The sequence below is a fragment of the Chrysochloris asiatica genome, unplaced genomic scaffold (genome assembly GCF_000296735.1).
Source record: "Chrysochloris asiatica unplaced genomic scaffold, ChrAsi1.0 scaffold00018, whole genome shotgun sequence".
In the NCBI taxonomy this organism is placed as follows: Eukaryota; Metazoa; Chordata; class Mammalia; order Afrosoricida; family Chrysochloridae; genus Chrysochloris; species Chrysochloris asiatica.
In genome coordinates this window covers 2491223-2513822 of record NW_006408536.1, presented here as the reverse complement: position 1 = coordinate 2513822, position 22600 = coordinate 2491223, and the positions used below count along the sequence as shown (strand labels likewise).

At 38.1% G+C, this 22600-nt stretch overlaps 1 protein-coding gene and 1 pseudogene across 1 annotated transcript in view; both read left to right on the top strand.

Annotated features, from left to right (window-relative positions):
- LOC102823279 overlaps nucleotides 1-8895 on the top strand; it is a 34770-nt pseudogene extending 25875 nt beyond the window's left edge.
- The window catches only part of IL1RAPL1 (interleukin 1 receptor accessory protein-like 1), a 1809453-nt gene that overhangs the window by 467918 nt on the left and 1318935 nt on the right, over nucleotides 1-22600 (top strand). The window lies entirely within an intron of this gene.

Genomic DNA, 22600 nt, shown 5'->3' with positions numbered 1-22600 from the left:
ATTACTATTATATCTCATAATCATCCATTGTGAGAGAATTCTTGTGGCTAAATTGTTAGACTGATAATCAAAATAATCACAGTTCGACCCCACCAACTGATCTGCTCTGAAGAAGAAAGATGTGACCATCTGTATCTCTAAGGATAAAACCCTCGGGCACCCCATAGGTCTGAGTGGCGATTATTCAGTATGCGGGCCATATAAGGCCAGCAAATCATTTGGTCTTGCTCTGCCATGGCAGCCTCAGTTACAGCTTTCACGTTAGGGGTGAGTTAATTAAATATTTACCCAAATGTAGTAGGTTAGTTTTTACGTCAATAATTTTGTGTGGCCTATGTATGATGTTACAAAAGTACAAATGTCACATGACTGTGAAAACGGTCCCTACTCCTGCTATAGATAGTTTTGCTCAATCTTCATGTGTTGCAATTGACAAAATGAACTTGATGACAATGAGTTTATCATTCCTTTAGTAAATTCTTTGTTTGTCAGCCATGGAACTCCCCTTTATTCATGCTCATGTTGAATATTTATACATGTTATGCAGTCAACTACCTTGCAAGTCTATTCTCTTGAAAAATACAAAAGGAAGGAGAAGTATAGAATTTTCAATTTACCAAAATGCCCTGCTTGTCTAGACTTTTATAAGTCCCTTGAGACATGGTTTTCACTTGCTTTTTTGGCAGAAGTGATAGATTGCCTGTTTCTCAATCATCTCAGTAACTCACAACTCTCAACTTCAGAGTTCTATTGTTCTCCCAAATCAAAATGTTTGTGGATAGCCAGGGGTTTGTCCCCTGTCCTATCTTTACCTCCAAGTCATCAATAAAGGTTTCAAACTGTACCAAGTAATTGGCAAATTCTGGATTTTTTTCCCCCTATGGAAAAAAAGAAGTAATGATTTTTGTGAAACAAGCTCAGAATTACTGATGAAACAGGCTTTTGGAATTAAAGGGAGTATGCTGCCATTGCAACTCAAGGTCCTCTTTAAAATATCAATCCCAATGACCTACAAGAACAAGACAAAGGCTGCTGGTGTTTAAGATTATGATATCATTAATAATAATCAATGCATGACTTTATTTTCTCACGAATACATGGGAAGAGTACCAAATTATTGGGCAAACTTAGATCTGACTTACATTGGACTCAAAAGTCTTATAAGAATTAATTAATCATTTAAGCTTAGAAGAAAAATGTCTGTTATCAAATGTATCCATGCTATCAAATTAGAAGACCACAATGCTATCAAATTGACAGGAAGACCAAGGAAATAAAGTCAAAGAAATGGAAACTGAATAACCATCTGCTGAAAAATGACTGCGTAGTAGAAAAATAAAATGTGAGTTCTCAATGGTCCTTTAAAGAAATGAGAATGAAAACACAACATACCCAAATCTTTGGGACTTGATGAAAACAGTGCTGAGAGGACACTTTATTGCAATAAGTGCACACATCCAAAACAAGAAAGTTTAACACATTAACACAGTATCTCCACCAACTACAAACAGACCAATAGAAGGAACCTACAGTCACCAAAAGTAAAGCAATAATCAAGATTCTTGTTGTTGTTGTTGTTAAGTGAGATTGTGGCAGTTTCAACCCCCAGAGACTCTGTACAGGGATTCCGAAGCTGTAAATCTTTACAGGAGCAGAAGGCCTCATCTTTCTCCTGTGGAGCAGCTGGTAGTTTTGAACTGCTGACGCTAAGGTTAAACATTCAGTGAAGAGCTGTCACCAATTCTATTGAAATTGTACCACAATATAGAGGAGGACGGAAAACTTCGTAATACATTCTATGACTCAAGCATAACCCTCATAACAAAGCCAGGTAAGGACATCACTAAGAAAGAAAATTATAGACCAATATTCCTCATGAACTTAGATGCAAAAATTCTCAACCAAATCCTTAAATCCAGAAATTAACCCATCCACATACAGCCAACAGAATATAGCAGCACATCAAAAAAATAATAAGTCATTACCAAGTGGGATTCATATGAGGGATGCAAGGATGTTTCAACATTAGAAAAAAAATCTCTGTAATCCACCTGATAAATGAGAAAAAAGAAAAGAACCACACGATCATATTGATTGATTCTGAAAAGGCATTTTGCAATATCCAACATCCATTCTTGATAAAAACACTCAAGAAAGAAGGAATTTAAGGGAAATTGCTGAACATAATTAATAGCATATATACAAAACCAACATCCTACATTACACTCAATGGAGAGAAACTGAAAGCCTTCCCTCTGTGACCAGGAACCAGACAAGGATGCTCTTTGTCAACACTCCCATTCAATATTGTACAGGAAGTCTTAGTCAGAGGTATACGGCAAGATAGGGAAATTAAAGGCATCCAAATTGGCAAAGAGGAAGTAAAACTCTATTTGCAGACAATATGATCCTATACATAGAAAACTCCAAAGACTCAGTAAAAAAGCTACTAGACCTCATTGAAAAATTCAGTAAAGTGGCAGGATATAAGATCAGCATACAAAAAGTAGTTGGATTCCTCAATAACAATAATGACAGCGTTGAAAAGGACATTAGGAAAGCAATACCGTTTATAACAGCCGCCCAATGGATGAAGTATCTAAGAATAAATGTAATCAAAGAGAAACAAAGGACGTATACAAATAAAACTACAGTACACTACTACAAGAAACCAAAAGAGACTTACAAAAGTTGAAGAATGTACAATGCTCTTAGATAGGAAGTCTTAACATTGTTAACATGTCAATACTACCCAAAGCAGTTTACACATATAATGCAATCCCAATCCAAATTCCAATGACATTCTTCAAAGACATGGAAAAAACAATTACAAACTTTATATGGAAATGAAAAAGACCCAGGATAAGCAGAGTACTGCTTAAGAAGAAGAATAAGGTTCGAAACCTCTCACTCCCCAACTTCAAAATTTACTACCTGGCCACAGTGATCAAAACAGCCTGATACTGGTACAATGAAAGATACATTTATGAACGGAACAGAATCGAAAATCCAGAAATTAACCCATTCACATACAGCCAACTGATTTTCCACTAATTACCTAAATATATTGCATGGGGAGGGGATAGTCTCTTCAACAGACAGTGCTGGCAGAACTGGAAAGAGATCTGCAAAAGATTGAAAAAAGATCTTTACCTCATGCTTTATACAAAAACCAACTCAGCATGAATCCCAGAATTATGAATACCATCAATGGAAAAATAGTGACAAATGTGAGGTCTCTAATTCAGGGCGTATACAGACTACCAAAAATTTTGAAAATTTCACAAACAAAAGGAGACAAAATGGATGAATGTGACATAATAAAAATTACAATCTTATATGTATCAAAAGACTGCACCATAGAGTAAAAAGAGAACCCACAGAACGGGGGAAAAAATTTCTAACAACACATCCGACAAGGGACTAATTTCTAAGTAGTATAGGAAACTACAAAACCTGTACAAGAAAAAGACAAATAACCCAATTAAAAAATGAGCACAGGCTATGAACAGACACTTCACCAAAGATGAGATCTGGGCAGCCAACAAACATTTGAAGAAATGTTCATGATCATTCACCGTTAGAGAGATGCAAAATCAAAAACAACCATGAGATGTAATTTCACAAGCAATAACAGCATAAATAAAGGAAGTAGAGGACAATATATGCTGGCGAGGATGTGGAGAAGCTGGAATGCTCCTACATTGTTGGTCGGATTGCAAATTGGTCTATCCAATCTGGAAAGCAATATGGTGCTTCTTCAGAAGGTAGAAAATAGAAATAACTTATGATCCAGCAATTCCTCTACTTGGTATTACCCACAAGAAATAACTCGAGTAGATATAGGCACACAAGTGTTCATAGAAGCACTATTTACAATAGCAAAAAGATAGATACAGCCTAAGTGCCCCTCAATGGAAGAATGGATAAACAAACTGTAGTACTTACCCAGTGGAATAGTACGCTACCTTGAAGAACAACGAGGAAGCTGTAAGCCACCATGTAGCATGGATGAGCCTTGAGGACAGTATGCTGAGTGAAATTAGTCAGACACAAAAGGAAAAATACTGCATAAGACCATTATTGTAAAAGATGAAGAAAAAGAACCTACCCTAAAAGGGGAAAAATAAAATCTTTGATGATCACCAGGATATATGAAGTGGGTTGAGGAGAGGGAGGGGAAGATGGAATAGAGGGTAGGGAATAGACACAAGATAGCTTGGGTGCTAGGGGGCTGGGGTGGAGAATACACAAAAAGGGGAGGAATGGAAGAACAAGGCAGATAGGTAAACAGGCAGGTTTGCATGGGCTAAGTGGGACAGAGGTAAATGATGTTGAATGCACAACCTTGGAACAGCAGAGTTCTGGAATACAGGGATTGAGGCATGGTTTGAATGGGTAAATGAGGGAAAATACTGTTAAGATGCTTGGCTGTCTTTTGAATCTCCGTTTCCATTGCATACCATTGCAAAATAGATACTTGAGGGGGAAAGAAAGGAATAACCAAAAATATCATCATAGAAAGTCTATCTTCAGCCTATAACAAATTGGAATACCTAAAATGGGGCTAGAACTTGCCCAGTGAAGTTCTTCTTGTAGAGCCTTTGTATTGTATAAGACCATAGGTGGAATCCTGAACCCTATCCAGAATCTTCTGAGGTGGTAAATCTCCACTTGAAAGGACAAGCAGACCATCCTGGAGTGGCTAGAAGACTGGTAGGAATAATCAAAAACAATAACGGCAGTCTGACTGACTACTACAAGAACAAGCAAGTTGTTCCCCAGGAAGCTATGAAGGCAAGTGGTTGATTCCCCCAGGGCAAACCCCCTTCCAAGACTAAGAATCAAGGGTAATACTGTAGCAGGCATGTGGTCTTGCTACTGACCACGTTGGTCACCAATAAGGGGAAGTGGAGGAAAAAATGCAATGAAGTTGTGAGCCAAGTCAAGCTGTGTTCTATAGACTCCTGTGAACCCTGATTGAGACCGGGTAGGCCAGCAGTATGGCAAGACCTGGGGACTCCTGGACGCAGACACAGTGACATGTCCACAGAGGACTAGAGCTAAGAGTGAAGCGTCCAGCTGATAAGAAGTGTGGGGAGATGCACAGAACACCCATACTTGTAGGTCATACGCACTTGATATGGCTTCGCTGTCTGGAATATCAGAACTCGACTAGAACAAGAAAGAAGAGGAAAAAACATGTAATTTGATACAAATTGATGAACTTGACCTATATCTATGAATGCAGTAGCTCAAAACAGGGAACAAATCTTTATGGTGAGGCTCATTCCCACCCCTTCGGTACACAAAGTAGACAGGAATGGTAAACTTATACATTGGATACCCAAAATGGGCGGGGGGGAGGGGTGCTACAAAGGCAAGAAGTGACTGGCTTACAAGCTTTCAAGAGGGAGTCTAGATCCAGAGAGTGCATGCAAAGGTAGAATCTCCACTGAGTGTTTTCCAATCAGTCTGGATAGGACTGATGAAAGGAGATGGGGATAAGATTCTTGTGGTACAATAGTGAATAATTGCTATCAGGAAAGACTGTGTGTGAGTGTTGAAAATGTAAAGGTAGTTGTTTTGTAACAAAAGGAGGGGAGTGGTTGATATTGCAGTCCAGGATCAGAGGACTCTGGGACCATCAAGGGAGATGAGTGGAGTGTGGCACACTACCCAGAGAATCAGTGACTCCAGAGATGGAGGCAGCAAGATGTCGTGGAGAGATGGAACGGCTGGGGACTCTAGAACCAGGGTCGGAGAGGGGCTGTGTGCTGACAACCGGAGGTGTAGGCTTGCGGGATGTACCCTTTTGTTGTTTGATGAGGCCTGGAGGGAACTGTAGTCATAGCAATGCTCTTCCTTGCATTGATCCCTTTGTCTACATGCAGTTTTCACATAGAGGTCATCAGTTTCTGATCAAATGTAACTGTTTCTCTGAACTCTTTTTTTCTCTCTCCATAATGTTTCCAGAGCACATGGTCCATACTTCAGTCCATCCTATTATTGCTGTGCCCATCCAATTGTATTGTCGTTATTAATTTATGAATTCAAAAGTTACAATGGCTAATTGATACTAGACTGTTTTCTTGATACATGGCTTACAAACTAGTTCTTCATAAGCGTTCACAAACACTTGTTTAATAAACAAATTCTGTATCTTTCCATTTTAATCAAATGCATTGTCACAATTTCACTTAAATATACACACTGCTCTTTGTTTACCTAAATGAGACAGTCATTCAAACTGTAAAAGGGAATGCTGAATGGTTTAAAATCAGAAACGTTGTTCATCAGAATTGTGTCATTTCACCATACTTATTCAGACTATATGCTGAGCATATAATCCAAGAAGGTGGACTTTATGAAGAAGAATTTGTCATTAGGATTGAATCATTAACAACTTGTGGTATGCAGACGATGCAACCTTCCTTGCTGGAAGTTAATAGGACTTGAAATACACACAGAAGAATTTCAAAGTTTACAACCTTCTGTATGGATTCCCCTCGAACAGAAAGTAAAGGGCTATCCTAACAACTGAACCGATGCATAATATCATGATAAACGGAGAAAAGATTGAAGGCGTCAAGGACTTCAGTTTTCTTGGATCCACAATCAGTGTTCATGGAAGCAGCAGTCAAAAATCAAAGGATTTACTGCATTAGCCAAATCTGCTACCCAAGAACTATTTCAAGTGTTCAGGAGCAAATATGTCAGCTTGAGGACTAAGGTGCACTGGATTGAAGACATCTCAAGTGGTGTGCAATGCATGAGGAGGACCAGAGAATTGATGGCATTTGAAGTATGGTGTTGTAGACAAATATTGAAGTTATCTTGTAATGCCAGTAGAACTAAGAAATCTGTGTTGGACAAGGTACAGCCAGAAAGCTCCTTAGAAGTAAGGGTGGTAAAACTTGGTCTCCATCCTTCAGACATATTTTCAGGAGGTACCAGTTCCATGAGAAGGACATCATGCTTATAAAAGTGAAGGGTCAGAAACGGGGGCGCGGAGGGGTCACAGAGCCGGGCCCTTTATCTTCCTTTTTTGCGGGGCTGTTCGTGTTATTGAGTCCCACCGGCCGTGTAGTGACAACTTCCTGGTTCTGCCTTCTTCACTGAATTATCTGCAGCCCACCTCCGGCCCCAGATAACACAACAGTGAGTGAAGAGAAGACTTCTCTAAAAAACCGGCTGTCCAAATCCAGTAATGAAAATGGTGAGGCGGATGTAGACAAGAGAAAACCTAAGAAAGAGTCTATGTTGTTGTTGATGTTGTTATGTGCGGTGGAGTCGGTTCCGACTCATAGCAACCCTGTACAGGGTTTCCGAGGCTGTAAATCTTTACGGGAGCAGAAAGCCTCATCTTTCTCCCGCAGAACAGCTAGTAGTTTCGAACTGCTGACCTTGTGGTTCACAGCCCAAATCGTAACCACTACACATCTAATAAAAGAGCTCTGGTAGCGTAGTGGTTATGAATCAGGCTGCGAACCTTAAGGTCAGTGGTTCGAAACTACCAGCCGCTCTGGTTTTGAAGGAGAGAACAGCCATCGAGCTGAAGGTCTAGGAGCACCTACAGAACAAGGCAAGCTCTTTATGGTAAGGCACTTTCTGTTACATGATCTGTTTGAGGTGGGCCACATCAGAACACTAGATCACATGTTGATTGCACTCATTATCTTTGTCCTCAGCACACTGGTAGTAGATTACATTGATGAAGGAAGGTTGTTGCTTGAGTTCAGTCTCCTGTCTTATGCTTTTGGCAAATTTTCTATTGTTATTTGGACCTGGAGGGCCATGTTCCTGTCTACACATTTGGTTCCTTATTATCTTTTTCTACATTGGGCCAATAGATATAGGAAGAGTTCCCACCCAGTGCTTCGTTCTCTGGTCCATGGCTCACTTTTTGTACTCTTCCAGATTGGAGCTTTAAGTTTTGGATCAACAAATGTTTATTAGCGTATACACTGCCACTAGTTTCCCGGCTGAATGTTATACTTGAACAGAGTTTTCTTATACTGAAGGCTTATTCATATATCAGACAAAATGTGCCTCAGGTACTGGATTCAGCTAAGCAGAAATCAAGCACTGTACGAATAGCTACAGTCGGCCAGTACTTGTACTTTTTAGTTGCTCTTACCGTGATCTACCATGACAGCTACCCCAGTTCTGCCACGATAAAATGGGGTTTATGTTGCTACTCAGTTTGCACAGAGTTTTGGTTGCACTTTTTATGTGTACTACGTCTTTCAAAGGCTCTGCGGCCCCTTGTTTTTGGAATACCAAACAGGAACCCTTCAGCGCTCGTGTCCTCATCCTGTGTGTATTCAACTTCATCTTGCCATGAGTGTTAATTCTGTTCCTTACTTTTTTACATTGCTGGCTCAATGCCTTTTCTGAGATGTTACGTTTTGGTGACAGGATGTTTTATAAGGACTGGTGGAAGTTTACATCCTAAGCCAATTATTATAGGACCTGGAATGTGGTCGTCCATGACTGGCTATATTACTATGCTTATAAGGACTTTCTCTGGTTTTTCACTAAGAAGCTCAAATCTGCTGGAATACTAGCAGTCTTTGATGTGTCTTCTGTTGGGCATGAATATGCCTTGGCTCTCTGCTTGAGCGTTTTCTACTCAGTGCTCTTCGTGCTGTTTGTGTTCTTTGGAATGTCTTTCAGCTTCATTGTCAATGACAGTCATAAAAGGCCAATTTGGAATGTTATCATGTGGGCTTCCCTTTTTGTGGGATATGGAATCATCCTGTGTTTTTATTGTTAAGAGTGGCATGCATGTAGCATTGTCCTCTGAAAAATGCCACCTTTCTGGATTATGTTCAACCTCGTTCCTGGTCTTGCCATTTTAGAAGTTTGGACTTCTGTTGGAATATATACTAATTAAAATTTCAATATGGGAAGAGTAGAAAATAATAATGGAATTAGTTGTTGATATTTCTACTAGAAAGACAAAATGCTATCTGTTTTACAAAGATAATCTTGTTATACACCCTATTTTGTATTTTTATTTGATAAAAAATTTCAGTTCCACTCACTGAACTTTTCCTTTTTTTTTCCTGTCATGATTTCTGTGGAGGGAAAATATTTATTTCCCATAGGGCTCCTCAGTTTGTAATATCTATAAGTAATCAAAAGAGGAAACGGAAATGATGTAGCACAAGAAAAATGAGAGCATGTCCTATAACCTCTGAAGTAATTTGTTAAAGGTTTTCAGAACTAATCAGACATTGACATCATTGTTTGTTATGGATTTTATATGGAAAGTAGCTTTAACATTTTTTTGTTTTTAAAAGTACTACTTCTCTTGAAGTTATTTAGAAATTTTCTTTGGTACAATTATGTTCCTGTCTAATAAATATTGACTTACCTTGAATTTTTTTTCTGCTCAGTTTTTCTGAAATGTAAGTATTAATCACCTCCATCAATAAAATGACCAATAGAAGGATACAAAAAAAAAAAAAAAAAAGTAAAGGGTTAGTGTAAAAGAGGAAGACGCTGAACAAGATGGATTGATACAAAGACAGCAATGATGGGTGCAAATATAACATCAATTAGGAATTTTGTGCAGGGCCAGACAGTTTCTCATGTTGTAGGATCAGGTAGCATTTCAATGTATTGAGTATATTGTTCTTAAGTGCCATAGAATCAATTCTGACCCATTGCAACCCCGTATTGATTTCCTTGGAGAGACTAGTGAGCCTGAACCACTGACCTTGCATTCCAAATGGCTTTAAGTCTGGCGCATTAACCTACAGCACCACACCAGAACTTCGTATTGCCCAGGATCAATATTAATCACAACAACAATCTTGGTTTTTCGAAATCACTTTTGAAAATGACACTAAAAACGCATCCAATATGTTAATAAAAAGTGCAGTGGCATATGTGCTGAAACTCATTATTGCTAAGATTATTTCTTGTGCAAACACTGTTGCTGCATATTTGCAAATTCCCTTGTATAACTAATCAACTTGATTGCCAAAAAAACTTTTCATTCCTGACTTGAATAGATCAGATATGGTTGATTGGACCTTCTCTGACTGATATTAGCAATTCTATTTTAGGACTAGGCTCATGATCCTAAATTAATTTTCCTTTCTATTTTGCTCTTTTGGAGTTAGCTGCGCCTTTGGCTCAAGAGATTTTACAAACATTTAACTTGAAAGTCAGAGATTCCTTACAGTTTTGTAAAGCCCATAAGTTGAGGTTTCTATATACTGACTGCAGTGCAATTATGACTTTTTTATACTTTTACATCTGGCTTATGGCTCTCCTCTGGTTCATTGATGTCAGAAATATTTGGGGTGTGTATCATATGCTAACCATTTAACTGAGTTGAACTAAATACTGTCTTTTTTATGAAGAAACTGATACCTTATCTTTTGATTTTTAGTCTGGAATTAGAAAGAAATAACATTTTGGAATGTTGAATTAGACCTCCCTGGATGGAATGATTCATAATTTGCTTAATAATTGGAGTATAATCAGTGAATTAATTATACAATTCACTTAAACATAAATTTATTCAGAACCTACTATGCATTTCCAGAAAGTGTCAAGTATTGAGTGGAAATTCGAAGGATAATTAAAAATAATTTGGTAATAATGTATGTCTAATTCAAGGGAGCATTTTCAGATTTGTTATTGTTTGTGGCACAGTAGAGTGAAACACTGTCCACTCCTGTGTCAGCTTCACAATTGTTGTTATGTTTGAGCTAAGTGTTGCTGACACTATGTCAATCCATCTCGTTGGGGAAGGGTGTCTTACTCTTTTTTGCTACCCTGTCCCTTTACCAAACATGATGTTAAGTGCACAGTGTGTGACTGGTCCCTCCTTATTACGTGTCTAACGTCATAAGAGCTGAAGTATCGACATCCTGGTTTCTAAGGAACATTCTGGTTGTACTTTTTCCACCAAAGGTATGTTTGTTTTTGTAGCCCATGGTAGTTTCAGTATTCTTCTCCAACACCATTATTCAAATGCATCAATTCTTCTATAGTCTTCAATGTTCGCTGTCCAACTTTTACATACCTACGAGGGCATTGAAAATGCTTGGGTCCGGCACACCTTAGACCTCAAACTAAACATTATTGCTCTCTATCACTTTTAAAAGGTGTTTTGAAGCATACTTTTGAATGCTATACATCATTTGATTTCTTTGTAGAATTATCTATAGTCTGTGATCGTTCACACAGTTTTCAGCCTTTGCATAGTCAATCAAGTATAACTAAACATCTTACTAACATTCTTGTTTTCAGCCAAGATCCATCTGACATTCAACCATACTATTTCTAGTTGCATATCTTCTTCTGAATGTGTCTTGAATTTTGGGAAGTTTCCTGTGGATGTATTTTTGCAGTGATTTTTGAAGTATGTTTAGCAAAATTTTTATTGCAAATGATCTTAATGATATCTTTCTGCAATTCTTGCATTCCGTTGTGTGTCACCTGTCTGGATTGGTTAAAAGTATGGATTTCTTCAAATCAGTTTTCCAGGTAGCTGTCTTCCATATTTCTTGATATAATTGATGGAGCATTTTCAGTGTTGCATCAAGTTGTTGAATGATTTCAATTTGCATTCCTTCAATTCATGGAGCCTTGCTTTTCACCAAAGCCTTCAGCGCTGCTTGCATTTCTGCGTTCAGTAGCATTCCTTCTTGGTTGAATGATCCATCTAGAAAAGCTTGAACACTGAAGTTTTTTATGGTACAATGTTTCCGTATATTCCTTCCGCCTTCTTTTGATGCTTTCTGCATTATTCAATGTTTTGCCCACAAATTCCTTCCATATTGCAAATTCATGCTTGAATTTGTCCTTCATTTCTTTCTAGTTAAGAATTGAAGAGTGTGTCCTTCCCTTTAATTATAGGTACTTTCACATTGTATTAGAGTATTTCGCTTTATCTTCTTGAGCTGCCATTTAAAATTTTCTGTTCAGCTCTTTTACGTCCACTTTTCTTTCATTCACTTTCGCTTCTTTATGTTCAAGAGCCAGTTTCTGAGTCTCTCCTGACATCCATTTTTGGGTTTTCTTTCTTTCCTTGTGTATGAACCATGAATGGTCTGCTCCCCAGACTTCCCCTGGCCTGGTTTTGGCTGATATTGATATTGAGGTTTTCCACTGTTTCTGTGTTATTCTACCTGGTTAGGGCTGAGCAGAATCTTGCATTTGTGATCAATTTTTTAAACTGTTTTCAAAATAAAGAAATTGGTTGTTGTTGTAAGGTTCCGTCAAGTTGGTTCTGAGTAATAAAGACCTTGAATAGGGTTTCCAAGTAGTGACAGGTATTAATTAGTCTTTCTTGTAAGCGTATGTGTCACATAGAGCATTGTACTTTAATACAGACCTGCAATTCCTCTTGAATTTATAGTTCCCACCATAGTAAGCCATGATTCAAAATTACTAGGCCACTTCAGCTCAGTAATGCCAAGGATATTGATCTTCATCCATTTAATTTCATTTTAGATAACTTCCAATTTTCCTAGATCCATACTTTGTACATTCAGTGTTTTGATTATGAATCGATGTTTGCAGCTGTTTCTCCTCATTGTGAGTTATGCTACATCAGCAAATGAAGGTCAATTCTATTTTGAAGTGTTTGATTGCCTTCCAACTTCTGGAGCTTTTCTTCGGGCACTATCCATGACAACATTCTGCTGCTATTTGTAAGGTTTTCCTTTTCTGGACGTATATCTGACAGTGTTCTCTTGTCATTTCTAAAGTTTTCAATGGCTCTGTATTCAGAAGTAAATGTACCTCTCTTTCTTCCTAGTGTGTGTTAGTCTGGAAGCTCTGCGGAAACCTGTCCACCATTCCTGCTGGAATTTCAAATACCAGTGGCATAGCGTCCAGCATCACAAGTCATTGCAGTACAGCTAGTGAAGATAGAGATATGACATGGTGGTAGATTTGTGCTGTGCACTTGGTTCTGAGTCATAGCGATCCTACATAGGGTTTCTGAGGATGTACATCTTTACAGGATCAGAAAGCCTCATCTTTCTCCCAGAGAATAACTTGTAGTTTTGAACTGTTGACTTCAAGTTTAGCAGCCTAACTTGTAACTACCCTGCTGTAGTGATATGAAAATTTGGGAACTATCAGCATTAAGATGAGCTTTAAAGCTATTGGAGTAGATTCGGTTACCCAAGGAGTGAGTGTCAACAGAAATGAAAAGTGGTCCAAGAATCAAAAGCCTTGGATGATGAGAATAAACTGGTTAAAAGCCTAAGAAAGAGTGGGCTGCGAGGTAAGAAATCAAGGAGATAAGATAAGGAGATATCCCTAAGTTAGTGATTGGAAATATGTTCTTTAGACGGTCTTATAGGAATATTTGGGGCTTTGTAGGCCACAAGGTTTTTGTAACCAAGACACAATTCCTGTTTTGGTGCTGTGGAATAAACACTCAACTGTGTAGTTGGTTTGAACTGCAATGTTAGTGGTTCAAACTCACCAGCCGCTCCTCAACTAAAGTCCATGTCAGTCGGCACTTAACAGCAAAGACCACAACAAGACAGTCATAGATACTCAGTAAATCAATGAGCACCTTTTTGATTTAGTGTACTTTTAGTTCCAAAACAAACAGCAAATTTGGTTCAGTCCACTGGCTGTAGCTGGTTGATGAGTGTTTACCAAGTGAAATGTATAAACATATTCAAGGAGGAAGGAATGATTGATTGTATCAAATGCTGCCGATTTGTCAAAGATGAGACTTATAGATTGACCATTAGATTTAACAACTTTGTAGCCTTGGATGGTTCTTGGCAAGACCAGTTTTAGTGGCCTATTAGGTGTGAAAGTGTAATTGAAAGACAGATTTGAGTCAAGAGGGAATTGGAAGACTTAGAGGCAATAGCAAATGCTAAGAAAAAAAAAATAAACAAGTTTCACTTATAAGGGGAACAAAGAAATGGAGCTGTAAATGTGGGTAGAAATATGGTCAAGAGTGGCTGTTTTGAAAATGGGAAACTAATATCCTAGGATACTCATGGAAATGATCCAGAAGGGAAGGAGAAATTGATAATGCAGGTGAGTGAGGATAATTGCTGAAGCAATATCATATCAACCAGTAGGTGAGAAGGAATGGAATCTAGTGGGTGTGAGTTGTGGCCTTTAATAGGAACACAGACTGTTGATCCATATGCTGGCAGGAGCTAGGAAAGAAGGCAGAATGTTTGGCATTGATGCAGGTATGTGGTGAGATATGACTGGCAGCTAGGGAGTAATTCTACTGTTTGCTTTGGTTTCCTCAGATAAATGAGTAGCAAGGTCATCTACCTATAATAGGCAAGGAGGTGTTAGAGGTTTGAGGAAAGAGAAAGGAAATAAATGAGTCATCTGAACTGGAGGTACTCAAACTTTTATGCACATTAGAGTTACCAAAGGGTTTATTTTAAAATTCCACTTCCCAGTTTGCACACAAGACCAGTTCAGTCAGAATCCTGAGGTAGAACCCAGACACCAATGTTTTTTGTTTCTTAATTACTCAGTATACTTGTTAATCTGAGAACCACTGATTTCGAAGGACTGCAGAAGGTATCAGCTAGGAAATGTAGTAATATGGTTTTGTGGCACTAAGACCCAAGTTGAAATGAGTTGTTTTGAATTTAAAATGAGACTAATCAGAGTGAATGTATAGTTCCCCCCTCTCCTAGAATAGTCAGTAGTATAATAGTGAACATGAAATGAGTGAAGAGTTGATTGTCAACAACTGAGTTATATATTTATCAAGTAAATATGAGATGTGTGGTTAGACAAGGGATTCAACAGTATGTGCAAGAAGTCATACACTGTGGAGTTTACGCTTGATACTTGAAAATTGCAGAAATGAAAGGTTTGAAGAATGGTGGATTGCTGGTTGATTAAATGGACTTAAAGGTCAACGAATTGCTGAGCTTGAGGTAATGCAGGGAGTGAACTGGAAATTTAGGAGGTGATGTTCTGAAAGATTGATGATTCCAATTCAATCTATGAATAAATCTTGGATATGGTCATGGGATCAAATGACAGAATTCGAGTGGAGGATAAGAATTGAGGTGTAGATATTGTATTCCTAGGTCCAAATAGTGAGATAATTATTTTAAATGTGTATTTAAATGGATTAAATAGATGTTACCGTAGCATAATTATGACAAGACTCCTTTATTGGCGAATGTAGCCGTGATGTAGAAGGTAAACTCTTCCGGGAATGAGGCATCACTGTCCCTATTTGGGCACCACCCATTCACCTACTTCCACAGACATTGTTTCCATATGTAATATACTTGTCAGTAGAGCCAGGCCTATTTTCTTATACTTTCTTCAAGATACTTTGTTGTATAGTAAGGTATGTTCTTTTTTGCTCTATTTTCTGTTGGTTATTAGCAATTCACTAATTTCTAAAGTTAACCATGTCATCATTGTTAAGACAGATTAGATAGTCATTGTTAGGTTGGAAGCAATTTTTCTTTATGAAAGAATATACCTTTTAGCTACAAGAATTGTCCAACATTGGTAATACAATTAAATTAATCTCCATGGATAAGACTTTTTGCTTCTCTTGCTCTCACCTTTAATATTAGCTTTAATCTCATAGCAAAATAAGCATTCCTTAAACAAATAGAAAGTAATTATATTTCTAAAAATCCGGAGTCAGAAAAATTATTAGCACATCGAGTATGTATTTGAATCTTCCACTGAACAAATTTCTTGTGGCAGTGGTTCTTCTTGTGTTCCCCCAGTTACGACAACATGTTACGGTGCGGGGGAAACCAAGCATGTTAATAAAAAGCCTATGAAATATTTCTGAGGTTGGAAATGCCTGCTCTCCTTAATCTACCGCATCAAATAGCAAATGATTTCCTGTAGTTGAGTTTTCTGTGTCCCAAGTTCAACTGAGCTGACTGATGGATATTTTCATATCATTCCCGAAATTATAGTGCATTTGAACAATGGGAATACTTGAGGTGTAGAGTACAAATGTTCATTTTTTCTATGACTGAAAGAGTAGTCTTTCAGCTAAGACTCAATGTGATTTACTACTTGGCTCCACATCAATCAGCAAGCATGCAAATTGTCTCAACTCCCTTAAGAGCCTTGGCTGATTCACTGAGATCAAATGGCTCTGTTTCAACTAGAGGAAGTTCTCTTCTCCCACCTCCTATCCTTTATACAAGCTGTTCGCAAATGTCAGCAAAGCGATTTCTCAGCCGTTCCAGTTTATCACACCTCTGAACTCATGTTATTTCTTGCAAATCATCTTTACTGAGTAATGTAGATCCTACTTCCTCTCCTCTAAATGTGACTGACCACAGTCCTCGTGGTGCTGGAAGATACACACTGCACTGATAACCATTAGTCTGCTGGTTCAAATCCAGCATCCTGTCCTCAGAAATGATGTATCAGGTTACTGTGAGTCAGAACCACTTAACAACAACAGTCTTTCCTCCTGCTATGTATTTATAAATCCAAATATTTGCAAAATACATGAAACCTATTGTATTCACTCAATGCTATCTTCTCTTCTTTGGTGTCCTGGTGTGGTGCTGTGGGTTAATGCGCCAGACTGCAAAGCCATTTGAACTGCAAGGTCGGTGGTTCAAGCTCACCAGCTGCTATTCTGAAACTCTATACAGGATCGCTATTGGTCGGAACCAACCCTATGGCACTTAAAAAGAACAACAACAATATTGTCTTTTTAAATAATCAAATCTATATCAACAGTCGTTTTTTATGTTGTTTAAATAATGAAGAATTCAGTGGTCTTGCAGAGTTATATCATGGGATCTCTAGCATCATTTCTATCTCCATGGCCATATTTTCTAACTACTGATCCTTCCTCTTTGTTTTCAATGTTTTTATTCCTATCACCAGTAATGATATGTACATCTTGATTGCACGTTTGATCCATTTCAGACAGTAAAAGTTGGTAGAATTCTTCAATTTCATCTTCACTGGCTTTTGTGGTTGGTATATAAGTTTGAATAATTATGTTATTAACAGGTCTTCCGTGTTGTTGTTGTTGTTGTTAGGTGTCATCGAGTTGGCAACAACTCATAGCGATCTTATGCACACGGAATGAAATACTGCCCAATCCTGGGACAATCGATGCTGCCACTTGAGTCCGTCGATGCTGCCACTTGTCCAATACTTCTTGCTGGATGGATGGTTGGGGTCTTCCTCTTTTACTCTGACTCTCCACCTTACCAAACATGATATCCTTCTCCAGTGACTGGTCCCTCCTAACAATTTGTCTGAAGTATGAGAGACAAAGTCTGGCCATCCTGGCCTCCAAGGTTCACTCTGGCTGCACTTCTTCCACAATGGATCTATTAGTTCTATTGGCAGCCCATGGCACTTTCAATATTCTCCTCCAACACCATAACTCAAAAGCATCAATTCTTCTATGATTTTCCTTATTCACTGCCCAGCTTTCGCATGCATGTGAGGTCATTGAAAATACCATGGCTTGGGTCATGGCTTGGTCCTCAAGTTGACTGACATCTTTGCTCTTCAACACTTCAAAAAGTTCCTGTGCAGCAAATTTGCCCAATGCAATACGTCGTCTGATCTCTTGACTGCTGCTTCCACAAGTGTTGCTAGTTGATCCACGAAGAATGAAGTCCTTGACAACTTCAATCTTTTCTACATTGATAAGAATGTTATTTACTGGTTTATTGGTTCAGTAGTGAGGATTTTTGTTTTCTTGACATTGAGATGTAATCCATACCTCTGGCTGTGCTTTTTGATCTTCATCAGTAAATGTTTTAAGTCCTCTTCACTTTCCATTTTCCAATTAATTGAACTGATTCAGTTGAGTTGTAGTGTTGGAAGAGAATATCCAAAATACACTGGACTGCCAAAGGAACACATCTGTGTTGGAAGAAATACAGCAAGAGTGCTCCTCAGTAGCTAGGATGGCCAGACTTCGACTTTCATACTTGAGACATATTGTCAGAAGGGACCAGTCACTGGAGAAGGATATTACTTTTAGTAAAGTGAAAGGTCAGAGAAAAGAGGAAGTCTCCCATTGAGATGCATTGGCATAGTGGCAGCATCAGTGCACTCAAATGTAATTATGATTGTAAGGCTGTGCCAGGACCTGGTAGTGTTTCATTCTGTTGTGTATAGGCTCACTATGAGTCGCTACCTACTCAATGGCATCTAACAACAACAAATATCAACAGTCTCATTTTTGTATGACTCTCCAGCAAAAGCATTTCATCAATCACTTGAAACTTAGAGTTTGGATCTCAAGATGTAAAAATGTGATTCTCACTCTCTACACCATTAATACCCTACTCTGTTTATGACAGTTGCAGTTCATTTCTAGATTTGACTTTTTAAGGGTTCTTTTTGAAAAAATTTTCTGAGAAGAGATGGTTTTTAATTGAATTGAGGAGAGATACTCATCTGAATCATCTGAGGAATTTCTATTTCTTTTATTTTAAAATATGCATCGCTTATCTTCAGTCAATTCACTTGATCAGCTCAACTAAGCTTCAGCATCAGTTACTTGTAATCTGATAAAATTCTGTGGGTAGCTGAGGCCTCCAGGTGGAATGAGCTTCTTTGATGGCCACTTGCAGTGAGGCCAGGTTCGCTTTCTCACATTATCACACCATATCCCTCCAAGGAGACCTCTCTATTAACAGTGACCATATGACCAGTGATGAGCCTAACCATGGATTTTTTGCCCATACATGTCAAAGGGCTTTAAAAATGGTCTAACAATCTCATTTCTTTCTACAGACTAAGAAGTTGAAACTGTTTTATTTCAAGACTCCTAAACCAATGATTTTACAACAATATTATACTTCCTTTCTAAATGATATTTGCTAATTACTTACCTTTTGACAGGGAATATTAAGGTATTAGCATTGCTTCAAGGTCTGATTACTCCGTCAAAGAAATTTTTGTCTAGTTGTCAGGACAATGCAAACTACTTGAGACTCTCCTACTTTCTGGCTCAGTGTTGGGAGTAGGTCCTGGCTTAGCATTCTATGAGACCGAGGAAAAGACTGAGAGAAGGCTTTGCACAACGTCTCTTTTGTACATGCTCATCACTATCCTTGACATGTCCTAACTTAATCTGTAATTGTCTCTTGCTCTTAAACCCCTATTCATTCTATAAGGCTTAGCTATAATACTGTCTTCATATGACTCTTCGTTCTTACCTTGTTTGCCTATCACTTGAAACCCTTTGGGTTTCTTTGAATTTTGCCTGTCCTCTTCCTGGTCCATCCTATCTATGAATGTAAATACTTTACATGATGGTCAGGATGTTACAATGCACAAAATTCATTGATAAAAACCCGTGGGGTAAAGCAGATATCTTCTCCATTTTTGTGTAAACAACTGATTAGTTAAGGCAAATGTAATCAAATGGCAGGATATCAGATTTATCTTGTACTTTCTTTGTCATGAATGCACAACAGTCATAAGTTGGTGCTATGTAGACATTGACAGTTTAGTGATGCTGTTATCTGCATCTTTACTGTTCTTTTGGTCCACCAAGTGGCCACCTATAATCATGTCTGGGAAGTGCTCCTAAGGATCCAGCCTTAGCTGGATCCATGAGCACTGGAAGCAAAATTTGGCTCAGCCTAACTTTTAATATAGGAGCAATTATAGTACCTCCCTTATGGAGTTGTTTCTAAGATTAAAGGTGTCATTACATTTAAAGCACTTGAAATCCAGGAAACATTGAATGGATATTATTCATGTGGTGTTCTGCAATAATTAAAATATAATAGCACACTGTTCTGTTCTTATGAATGCTTCTCATCAAAGAAAGTCATTTATTCCATTTATTTTGTCAGTATTTTGAGAGGTTGAGATATATTTCAGAGTACTCTAAAGGCAAAGAGAGGCACCCACCAATCAATTCGATTATGTCCTTGGATTATAAGGTAAATAGTGAAAGGCAAAGTGCTGATCATAGGGTCAGTTTCTGTACTAAATCTATGGTCATCCACCTTCCCAGTTCTTGGTTACTCTAGTCCATGTCTTCAACATATCAAGAATACAATCATACATCAATGTAAATTAAAGTAAAGCATTTGAACTTTGAAAAATCTTGAATTCAATTATCGTGCATGATGTAAACATGTTTTAAGCATTTTAAATTACTTCTCAAATATTAAAGAAATATTCATATTGTTTGATTCGGACCGATTTTAACTATAATTTACTTTACTGACGTTTCCGTCTTGCTTGCCACATTAGTATTAAGAGGCAAGGTGTTTATCCGACTAAAATTTGGCTGCCATTTCACTGCTACTATTATTCTCTCCCTTTTGTACACAGACTTCAAGGAACTCTTGTAGTGGTGTAGATTAAGATTCGACTGCTAACTGTAAGGTTGGTGGTTCAATCCCCCTATCTGCTCTGCAAGATAATGATTAGGATGTTTGCTACCATAAAGATTTAGAGTCTTGGAAGCCCTATATAGAGTCACTATGCGTCGGAACCAACTTGTTCGCAGTAGATTGGTTGGGAATACAAGCATCAGCATATTTTATATGCAGAAATCCTTCATGAGATTCTCATCCTTTCCTGGTTTCCAGGCATCTTGAAAACTCTCCTGCTTTGGGCAAAATAGAATTTTTGTTGTTGATGTTGTTGTTGTTAAGTGCCATGGAGTCGGTTCTGACTCTAGCAACCCTGCACAGGGTTTCCGAGGATGTAAATCTTTACGGGAGCAAAAAGCCTCATCTTCCTCCCTAGGAACAGCTGGTAGTTTCGAACTTCTGACCTTGTGGTTCACAGCCCGATTCGTAATCACTACACTACCAGAACTCCTTTAGAATTAAAGTTATCTAAATCCTCATACTTTCTTTTTTCCACTTTTAATTATCCTCCAGCAATGTCACAGTCCTGGTATAACACTGTAGGATAAGCACTTGACCACAAGGTCATTTTGAACTGCATGATCAGCCATTGAAACTCACCAGCTACTCATAGGAAACCCTATAGGGTTGGTATAGGTCACAAGCGATTCGGCAGCACTTAACAACTTCAACAGAAATGCCAGTAATGTAAAGTATATATTTCTGGATTCTCTTCCATCATAGACTCATGATTTAATAATTCCAATACTAATTTAATTTTGAATAGCTATGTGTGGTTATTGCTGGCATAATGGATAGAACTTTTGAGATTTCTAAATAACCCTTTAATTTGTAATACACACAAACCTAAGTCACCTAAGTGTTCATTCTCAGGCCACTGCCACCATGCAAAGGAATGAATTCCTGAATTTCAAAAATAGTTTTAAAAAGTTTATTTTAATGCTTACCAGTTTTTGGAAAAGTGGATAAAATATTTTCAAAGTCCTGAAGTCATTTCGGTCTTTGAGATCTCTCACCATGGTTCTTTAGGCCTCGCTTCTGAGCTCCTCTGAATACCTGTCTCATCGCTTCTTTCCACATTCTACTTCCTTCCTCTATCTCTCTGCCCTATTGCCACCTCTTCTCTAGAGCTTTCCCATTCTAGTTTTGTCTTCATGATCCCAATCAACACACCAACAGACCCCTGATTCAAGCATACTATATGCAAAACCCTCCTCCTCTGAGAGGGTAGGGTGAAGCATATAATTATAAGTTCATAATTTGCTATCTGCCACAAGAATAAATATTTGTAGGGCTCATTTTGGGGTTATGCATTAGAATCATTTATAGATGTCATACTGTTTCTACCCTCCAGGCAAGATTATGCCTAATTTGAATTTCATGAGGCCTCTAGAGTTTTATGGAAAAGCTAATGTTTACTGAATGCTTTGACTAGTAGCAGTATCTCAAGGCAATAATAACATCTCAAGGTCTCTTCCACCTCTTTGATGTGATGAAAACTGGGGTAATGAATCTATACTGGGTATGATTCAAACCAATGAACAAATCACTTCATAAGGTAAAGTAATTAGCAGGGGGGAAGGCTCAAAACAGATGCCCTTCATCTTCCCTGAATTATGAAGGTAACATTTAGACTTTCAATTTTCTTCTTATGCGATAAATTCAACATAAGGTTGTCAGAAAATTATATAGAAAGGATTCACATTCAAAACCATCTAGGTTCAAAAATCCTTGTTCTTTCTACTAAGTGAATTAATAAAAAATGTATAATAACCAGGAATTTTAGTTGGATCATCATAAAACTGTTCTTGTCTTTCCTTCAAGTGTTGTTGTTAGTGTCATCCAGTCAGTTCCCACTCATAATGAACCTCGATAGCGTTTCTAAGGTGTGTCTGTTGGGTTTGATCCACTGACCGTGTGGTTCAAACCGTCCTTGCAGTCCCTTGCATTATCCCACACAGCAAGTATATATAAAGGGTGAAGTTCAAACAGTCAGACCAAGGAGCAGTTGCACTTATATTTTCAAGAATGAAAAATTTAGATTCCTTTTGTTGTCTATTTTAAAATTCTATTTTCTTCCCTTTTGAAGAAAAGTCATCCATCTGTATTTGTAAATTTACTAAATTTTAGCTTCGCTAATCTAGCGTAGTGGTTACGAATTGGGCTGCGAACCTTAAGGTCAGCGGTTCGAAACTACCAGCTGCTCCGCGGGAGAAAGATCAGGCTTTCTACTCCCGTAAAGATTTACACCCTCGGAA